A 10676-nucleotide genomic window follows, 5' to 3' on the forward strand; every position below is an offset into this window, starting at 1 on the left:
TTAATATTCTCAGAAATTCCTGTATCTGCTGATAGTTTGCTAATAAGCATGGACCAGAACACATAAACATTATTCAGTCTCATCCCTTAATCTCCCTGCCATCTCCGAGAGAGCCTCCATAGAGCCTCAGCAGAGAAATTGTTAAGCCAATTATATGTGAATGGATCAGAACTTGGCTACATTGAAACTGACTCTGAACAAATCATGTCTGCCAACTAACATTGAGAGAGTTTTTACAGAGCACTTGGCCTGAGGCTACATATGGAGATTTCACCAAACATGAAGATGTAGTTACTAAATAGCAAATCCAATCCACTGTCAGAGTTGAGCTGCTGGCTCTATCTTCCTTCACAACCAACTTTGCCACTCTCCACTACACCTTGCCACTCACGTGCCACAATCAGCTTTCTCAAATCTTCTCTACAACCCCTCATAAGTTTGGAATTAGGCTACTAGAACTGAAAAGGTATATCCTGAGATGCTATGCCAGTGCAATATTGTAAAGATTATAGGCTGTGCTACCAATCTACTTTGCTTCAGCTCAGTGCAGGTATCATAAAATAGTAATCCAGTCAATCTGGGGTATAGGGCAGGGTGCAAAGGCCTCCGTGGACTGAATAACAATAGATCATTTGGCACCATCTCAATTCATTCTCTGATTCCTCTTTCTTCCTTCAGACAATGTACACAAAACACCATCCCAGCATCATGATACAAAATCATAACATATAGAGGCAAGAATCCGAGATGTCCATATGTTTCTCTTAAGCAAAAGTGATTCACATATGTCAAGTGTATGGTCCTGACTGTGGAGCAAATGAAATGTTATTGTCAATCTCTCCTAATTTGCTTCTTGAAGATTCATCCTATTAATGGGTACTGAAGCAAGACATCAGAGGCACAGTGAATGCCAGAAAACACTACCATGGAAAGAACCCAAGATATCGTTTGGCCCAACTAACCCCGTGGTGCAAGAAGCCCATTTGCAACCACATTCATCATGCTGACTAGAGTACGTTTAATGCTTACATTTGTCTTGTTTTGCAACTAATACATTTCAAAAATGTTGCAAAAATATTTGTACAGAAAAGACACTTTAAAATGTACACCATTGCCTTGATGGTTGTCTGTATAGTGATGCTCCTACCTGGAGCCACACAACAGGAACTTCTAATCACACTTCAGGTCTGGCCCCTTAAAAAAAAAATATGTCAGTCTCCCTCCTTTCAAACATTTAAAGACACCTATTAAATCATCTTCAAATTTCCATTCCTCTGGTAAAAGTCATCATGTCTCTCTCAATCATTTATTAAGCTAGCCACCATGGTTCCCATATCCTTTGTTATTCTGGTAACCATCCAGATAGGTAATGACAGTCTCAAAATGCAGCACCCCAAACTGAAAGCCAAATTCTATACAAATTCCTATGGTTCCATTGCAATTGGCAAGTCTCTCTATGCAGGGTTAATGTTATGAAACACCTTTTAAATTAGCCAGAGCAGGGGTCCACATTTTATGCTTGTTCAGTCTTCTCTTTAATTTACAGTGTGGGCCCCCAGCCATTAGTGAAGTGTGGGGAATGTGATTGTTGCCAATAATTGACCATTCCCTGGTTCGGGAAATCCATGAAACTCTAATGGAACCATTATTCTTAAAGCCACAGGATAAATAACGAGAAAAGCAAAGAGATGCATTTGCAGAATCTGCTTATCGTTTTTTTTTTTTTTTTTACCAAAAAGATGAGTAATGGGACTATCCATCTTCACTTTATCTCACATGATGATGTACAAAGTGACTACCTAAAGATGAGACTCTTACATTAAATATTTAGAAAGGAACACTCACCCCCATGTACACTCACACATTCCCAGGGCACATTGACTGCTGAAACATCTAATTAATGCATCAATGTCAAAGAATTAGATAACTTTGGGCATTGTAATAACAGCTTCCATGGCAACCTATTGTCCTTGCACACTTATTGTCGGATTATATATCTGCAAATGGAACTGTGCCATAGTGAGGAAAATAAATGTTCAATCATTAAGCAGTTTCAGTAATCGAGTCACATGAGGCTCTGGAAATTGAAGTGGCTTGGTCCCATGTTCTGTGTAATCTCATTTACAAGACTTTTTCCCTGATATTTCTTTACTATTAAAGAAAAAACAACGTACCCACCAATTTTTAAGAAAAAAAAACATGTATTCGAAGGGGAAAATATTATGCTTTAGTATTTACATGTAACGTGAGTGAAGTTGATGATATCTCTCTTATGAGCTGGTTATGTCAAATTTGTACACATCTAGAAGCAGGATGGATGAATTCCTGATAATTTCATTTTTCCTTTTTTAGAGGAACCTCCATAGTATTTTTGTGTAAGACTGATCTATAAAAATTAACATGATCATCTACCAAGGGCAATACCCTTGAGTTAATCATGATGTAGAAATGGAATAAGGATATTTTGACACAGAATAGACAGGGGTAAAACAGAAGATGAGCAAAGCTAAGGTGATTCAGGAAACAAAGCTGCTGTAGTCTGCCCATGCCCCATCCCACCCCCCAGTCCATGTGTTAGAAGCATCATGCCCAGGGCAGCAAGGTTGAAAGGTAAAAGCCCTTTAGGACATGTGTACGACACACATGATCTGCTCTTGTGAGTGGAAAATGATGTCATCATAAAAAGGATTTATGGGAATGGATTCTCTCTTCTGTTCTTTTGTCATGTTAATTCAGGGTATTACCCCATTATACCATATGGTATACCAGTCTTTTATCATATAAGTGTACAGCAAGAAGATGCTAGCAATGACCAGATGGTAATGCCTCCATCTTAGACTTCCTTCGCAGAGATAAATTTGTGTTCTTTACAAATTACCATTTTGTAGTTCTATTACCCCAGCACAAAATAGACTGTGATGAATGTTTATCATGATAATAGTTATAGGTGAAAGCCCTTTATAGATGACAACAAATAATAATCATGTCAGATTGGCAATGCTTGGCTTCTCCGTTGTTCATTTCAGGTTCACTAGTTCATCATCACCTTATGAGGAAAACTAAATTCATTTCAATATTTATCTTTGGGAACTTTTCAAATGGGACTTAAATACTCTGGGATGAGATTCCCAGTTAGATGCTGCCTCTGCAGTGAATGGGAGGAATCAGGATAATAAAGATTAATAGACTCTACTACAAAAAAGAAAAAGATCGGAAGAGTATCCAAAATCATGAAGGAGGTGACAGGAGAGCAGGAAAGCACAAGAAACAGAAGAGTGCTGTAGAGAAGAAGATCGGGGTGACAATGAGTAGCTCCAGCCATTGCTCTCTTACTTCATGCAAAAAGGAAACCCAGAAAGTGGTGGTGTAAAGAGGCTATCAGTCCTACCCACAGGACCAGAGCCTATTTCATACAAGCCTGGGTCCCGGTGGAGGATTTGGTGAGACAGTTATCACCATCACATGGTGTCAATATATTTTTTTGTTTTTTTGTTTTTGTTTTTGTTTCTGTTTTAATTTTTTATTGGGTATTTATTTCATTTACATTTCCAATGCTATCCCAAAAGTCCCCCACATGCTCCCCCACTCACTCCCCTATCCACCCACTCCCACTTCGTGGCCCTGGCGTTCCCCTGTACTGAGGCATATAAAGTTTGCACAACCAATGGGTCTCTCTTTCCATTGATGGCTGACTAGGCCATCTTCTGATTCATATGCAGCTAGAGACATGAGCTCCCGGGGGGGGGGGGGACGGGGTATTGGTTAGTTCATATTGTTGTTCCACCTATAGGATTGCAGATCCCTTCAACTCCTTGGGTACTTTCTCTAGCTCCTCCATTGGGGGCCCTGTGATCCATCCAATAGCTGACTTTGAGCATCCACTTCTGTGTTTGCTAGGTCCCAGCATAGTCTCACAAGAGACAGCTATTTTTAAGGAGGACCATGTTGTCCCTTACCGTGTCTCAGTGGGTTGTGGCTGGGCATCGTCTTGGGAAGAAGGCTATTGATGAAGGCTGAGATAGGATGGAAAGCTGAAAACAAAGAAGGATGAAGGCAAGGACCAGAGGAGAGGCTTACTGTAACAGGGGAGTCAGACAGTAAATGGTGTTCCAAAGCCCTGCCCTCTGTGATTAGGAGCAGATCCCTGTCACCTGAGGGGGCTGCAAAACTGACAGCCTAAAGCCAAAGGACAATGGCTAACCTAACAACTGGTATCACGGATGTGTCAGGCATGGCACTGCCCACAGCAGTGAACTCAGATCCACAGGGACTGACTCCTACAGCACTGTCCCCCCTGTGGGGTGTTCATACTGAACTGGACTTGAGAACACTGACCAGTCCTGCAGTACATGCAGTCTCAATACGGAGTCCAACAGGTATATACTGTGGTATCTCTGCCGCATTGGAGACGCTGAGGGGGGATAGCATTTGTCTGGTATACAAAGAAGGGAAATCCCCCAAGAGAAAAAAACTCTGATACTTGTCCAGGCTCAGCACCAACCCAAAGAGCAGGAAGTTAAGAGACCCAAATTCAACTGACCATTCCCTGCACCAGACACACCCAATGGCAGAAGATCAAGAAAAAAAGTTGGCCTGAAACTTCACCTTATTATTTTCTGTGTGCTCTTTTTGTATCCTTACATTTAATTATTAATTTAAATTGCTATTATGTTTTAATCTAGTATATTCTGATGCTTATGCCTCTTCTTCCACTCGTCTAATCATTTAATGTATTTTTCATTCTTTTTTGAATTGGTTTTGAGGTCATGTTTATTTTTCATGTGTGTAAGTGTTTCCCTGAATGGATGTCGGCACACCAGGTGTGTGCAGTGCCCCACGGACGAGCAGCTAGTGCTGTTAACTTCGGAGCCATTGCTCCAGCCCAGTTTTTTAAGTTTTAGTTCATGTTTGTCACAGACTCACACTCCTCCCCATCTGACTCCTCAGCATACACTACAAGCATGCACAAGGACATTTGCCATGTTTTCTTTCTTATAGCTTTCCACATCTTATTCTTCACCAATTCTTCTCCATCCTACTTTCTCTTCTCTTTTTTTTCTTTTTCTTTTTTTTTAATTAGATATTTTCTTTATTTACATTTCAAATGCTATCATCCCCTTTCCTAGTTTCCCCTCCAAAAATCCCCTATTCCCCCCTCCCCCTGCTCCCCAATCCACCCACACCCATTCCCAGTCCTGGCATTCCGCTATACTGGGGCATAGAACCTTCACAGGACCTAGGGCCTCTCCTTCCATTGATGACCATCTAGGCCATCCTCTGCTACATATGCAGCTAGAACCACAAGTTCCACCATGTGTTTGCTTTGGTTGGTGGTTTAGTTCCAAGGAGCTCTGGGGGTATTGGTTAGCTCATATTAATGTTCCTCCTATGGGACTTCAGACCCCTTCAGCTCCTTGGGTACTTTCTCTAGCTCCTTCATTGGGGACCTTGTGCTTTGTCCAATGGATGACTGTGAGCATCCACTTTCCCTTCTTTAACCTTGTTTCTCCTTTCACTTTCTGCTTTCACTGTTCCATTCTTTTCTCCACCAATTATCTTCTCTACTTCTACCATAACTAATTTATAACCCCATTGCTTGTTCTGCATTATGTTTTTAATTGTTTGCCCTATGATCATTGATGTTAGGATTTTTTTTTAATGTAATCAGTTTAAGGTTCGTCTCTATAGCTGGTTTCCATTGTGGCCATTACCTTGATTCTTTTTCTTCTCTTCATGGTAACAGACATTTATCAATAAGATGATTACAGCTAAAATAGAAATGCATTTGCACATAGACAAATGTGTATATTACAACACAGAAATACAAAAAAATAAAGAATAAAAAAAAAGCAGAAAGATTTGTGATAGCTGATTTGGTTGAAAACAAGACACAACTATTTGTAGCCTACAGGAAATGTATCACTAGCAAAAATACCCTCAGATGTAAAGTGAAAGAATGAAAGCCAAAACCCAAGTAGTGCAGTATATATAACCCAGTTATTCATATCTGGTAAAATAAATTTCAATCCAAAATTAAGAGAGATTTTTTTTTAAAAAAAAATTTTAAAAAAAATCTGAATGTATCAACGAATGGGACAATCTATCAAGAAATAACAATTATAAGTTATACTGAATATTGGTATATTTGATTTCATAAAACAGACATGACTAAACAAAAAGGCCAGGCAAGTATATGCTGCCTGTGCCCTGGACCACCCACTGCCCAACCCTACTTGCCCTTGGGGGTTGGAGGTGAGGTGTCACAGAATCAGGGCACAGACTCTGGAACTGGTGAGAGCCACAGCAAGCTCCTCTGAATGGTACTGCAAGCTCCTTTAATACCCTCCTCCCGTGCCCTATCAGTCCCAAGCAAGCATCTCTTCTAAACAGCACTTCCCGATTGGCTGGCATTGTCTGCATCTACAATCCTTGGTCTTTCAGGCAGTCCTCAATTAGATTATCCTGCAGAAGATGCCTTTGCAGCTGCTCGGCTCTCTGGCATTTATGCAAAGGCGGCTGCACTGTTCATCCTACAAGAATATGTACTACTGTGATGGCAGTTAAACTTCTCCACTCACGTGAATAAATAAATCACCCCAAGAAATTAAAGTCAATAACAAAACTTCAAAATTAAATTTCATCCTAGGAGAACTGTCCCTTACAGACATCTGAAAGCTCTTCCATCCAACACCTGAGGATATATACTTTTAGCAGCATAGGAAGTTCTTTCTAATAGAGATCATATCTTAAGCAATAAAGTGACTCTTAATAATACAAAATAATTAAAATAATATCCTGTATCATATTAGATACAAGCCACACAAAGTCTGGAAACCCTACAAAGACAGATATTAAGTAGAATCAAGTTGTGGACCCAAAAGGAACCACGTGTACCACCACCCAATTTTCAGCAAATATGCTAGACTATACATGAAAAAGAGACTCTCTTCAAAGAATGGTACTCAGAAAACTGATGCATTTATATATGAGTTAACTAGATCCCTTCCAACCATGCAGTACAAAAAATCTATTCAAAGTAGATCAAAACTCTTAATACAAAACCTGAAAAGTCATTATTCATCCCTGGAGGAAGCCAGAAGAGGAATTCAAACAGGGCAGGAACCTGGAGGCAGGAGCTGATGGAGAGACCATGGACGGATGCTACTTACTGGCTTTCTCGGCATGACTTGTTCAGTCTGCTTTCTTATAGAACTCAGAACCACCAGCCATGGATGAACCACCACAATGGGCTGGGCCCTCCTCCATCAATCACTAATTAAGAAAATGCCCTACAGAGACAAACAGTCCCATTTGATGGAGGTATTTTCTTACCTGGGGCTCTCTTCTCTCTGATAACTATACCTTGTGTCAAAGTGACATAAAACTAGCCACCACATTTGTCCTGACAGTATTTTGCAGAAAATTATTATACCTGCTTATACTAAAAAGATCATTCAGCCATATACAGTGCATTACTCTAAGATATTGTGACATTCCACAGTTTGGACTGTTTGCATGTGCCTCCTTGGATGGTGATATATTTCATGATTATGCACACCTAGCACAGAGATGAGCATTTATATACTCATAACTGCAATATGGGAAGCCACAGCCTTTTATAACAATCCATAGGACTTTTCAAAAATCAAAAGTTGCACAATTTATCACCCAAAAGTATGCTTGCCTGGCTTAGCCATTCAAGAAAAGTATTTGTGTGTGTGTGTGGGGGGGTGGTGTGTGCATGCCCTTAGCAGCAGCAGAAGTATACACTGTGCCATCACACTACAAATTAAAACACAATAAATAATAGTGTTTTAGATACAGCATATACATATGCGGGGGAGGTGTGAACTCCCTTTCATTTACACATGTCTACTACTCTAGTAAGTACAAATCTCCCTTTGCTAGTGAGGCAACTATTATCTTAAAGACCCAGGGATTGTTTATAGAACAAGACTGGAGGATTTTAAAGGACACTGACCACCACAGGACCAAGAGGAAACCTCAGTCTGGGTCTGAGAATTAATAAAATAGGATAGAAAATGAAAAAAATCATTTTTGACGGATGAATGATTACAGTAACTCTGGCAACAACTGGTAGATGTGCTAATAATATTTCTAATGACTAATATCTCTTGCCTATTGTATGTCCTGGTCAATCTATTAAATGCTTTACATGCTCTTGCTATTTGATTCTCACAAGCATGCTGTTCCTTCTAAGCTACAACACAGCTATCATTTCACAGCTGTGGACCCGAGGACAGGAGTGAGTGGCAATTCCTTTCTAATAGAATACAGACAACCGCATGAGGAGACAGGCCAGGGCCACACTGATAAGCTGACATGAACCCATGCCTACTGTACGGTGAGAGGTTCTGGGGGTTCAGGGTGCTGGTATTTGAAGTACATGTTTGTCTCACATGGTTGTGGTCTATGACTCCCAAAAGCAGATCAGAGCTATGAAGAATGTAAATATGAGTCTGGATTATAAGTGTCAATCAGGTTCACTACACAATGGTAACCAAATTGTTTGAATCCCAGGTCACAGAAAAGGTCTACATACAATAGGTTACAAGACATGGGTTGTTTACCTATATATAGGCTGCAAGGGAAAGCATAAGCCAAGTTTCATTACAAGCTGGTACCCATAAGTCAGGAAAGCAATCTAGAGCAAATCATTTTTTTTCTATGTATTACAGCTGAGAGAAGTTGAAAAGTAACCCACCTTGGGCTTTATAAACATGGGTAAAGGACATGCTGGCTAAAGCTGAATTATGATACAGGAAATCAATATTCAGAGAAGATTAGAACAGAGCTTGGGCCATCCCAGCCAGTCCATATCTCAGAACTATATCCTTAGTATGTTCTACACTTCCTTTTGAGAACAACACCACATAAAGCACAGAAGACTGGATTGGCTCAAATCTACCTCATCAACCATCCTGCAAGGATCTTTGAGAAAGTTTGCAGTGGATGGGTGGGTATGTGAGGAGATCTGGATGGTATGTCAGCTATGCACATGCAGAGCTAGTGAAGGGAAGATCATGTAGCAACATAGCATTCAAGACACATGTGGAAGCTCACGTGTCTATTCTACATTCAGGAAAACTACACGGACCTTTAATGGGATGTTTCAATTTCGTGTGCTGAAGAGACGAACTAAAACAACCTTTTATTTTTACTCTCTTCTCTCTGTAGACTCCACTTGGGGGATGGATAGAGGTAGATAAGAGATGATTACCTGTGATGTCTGGATAGATACTGATAGTTGGTAGATGGGGAGATGACAGATAGATACATAAACAAAAATAAAATCTAGGTTGACAGAGGATAGACAGATATTGATGATAGATAGATAGATAGATAGATAGATAGATAGATAGATAGATAGAAGGATAGATAGATAATCAATAGGTAATTGATAAAAGATAGACATAAAACAGTCTGCAAAAGGTCTAGTATAGTAAAACAGCATTAGAAAGTTAATTTACATATTTTGTGGTTTTAAATATTATAATTCTATTTTTTTCTAGGAACCATAAGATTGTGGAACTCATCTCTTGGCACTTGTAAAATACCAAATGCCCATGAATCTAAAAATCCTTGGGTATTCAAGTTCCCTATAGAGACCTATACAATATTTGCATATAACTTACTCTTCTCCTGTAATCTTTAAATCATGTGTGGATTCTTCATAATACCTAGCATAATGTAAATGCTTTATTAGTAGCTACTATATTGTCTTGCTTAAGAGATGATAACAGTAGAATGGCTGTGGTGTTCAATACAGGTGTAATTTTTTTTCAAATATTTTATATCCAAAATTATTTGTGTATGTGAGTGTAGGACACACTGACAGAGAGGGCTGACTGACTCTCAGCTCTCTGGTCCAGGCAGCCATCTCTCAGTACCAGGAGTCAGGATGTACGCATTACTCTTCTAGAAAAATCTATGAAACCCACACCCATTGAATATGGCTCTGCTTGTCTTTTTCTCTCTCTTCACTTGTCAACCACCTCAGTTAGTAGCAACTCATCACAACTAAAGAGGCCATTCAGCCAGGCTCCCAGAACTTATGAAACCTACAACATGAAATTGCATAAAAGTACACATAAGAGGACAGATCTTATCACAAACAGTTCCCCACCCTCTTTCTATCTTTGGTGATACACTGTAGGATGGAGGTGACTGGTACCTCATTTTAATAATTAATAATTAAGAAGAAAGCATGATATAAGAAGCCTTATTTCACTTTTCTTCCATTATTTGTTTGTTTTGTTTTTCTTGTATTCTGTTTTTTTTCTATTGAATATATTTTCTTCATATAATTTATTCTAATTATAGTTTCCCTTCCCCCAACTCCTCTAAGACTCTCCCTACCTGACACCCATCTGAATCCACACCCTTTCTGTCTCTTGTTGGAAAACAAACAGGTATCATCCTCTCTGTGTGTGTGTGTGTGTGTGTGTGTGTGTGTGTGTGTCTGTCTGTCTGTCTGTCTGTCTGTGTGTCTGTGTGTGTGTGTCTGTGTGTGTATGTGTGTGTATGTGTGTGTATGTGTGTGTTTGTGTGTGTATGTGTGTGTGTGTGTGTGTCTGTCTGTCTGTCTGTGTGTGTCTGTGTGTGTGTGTCTGTGTGTGTATGTGTGCGTTTGTGTGTGTGTGCGTTTGTGTATG

The sequence above is a fragment of the Mus caroli genome, unplaced genomic scaffold (genome assembly GCF_978045245.1).
Source record: "Mus caroli unplaced genomic scaffold, Mus_caroli_1 scaffold_14, whole genome shotgun sequence".
Taxonomy (NCBI): domain Eukaryota; kingdom Metazoa; phylum Chordata; class Mammalia; order Rodentia; family Muridae; genus Mus; species Mus caroli.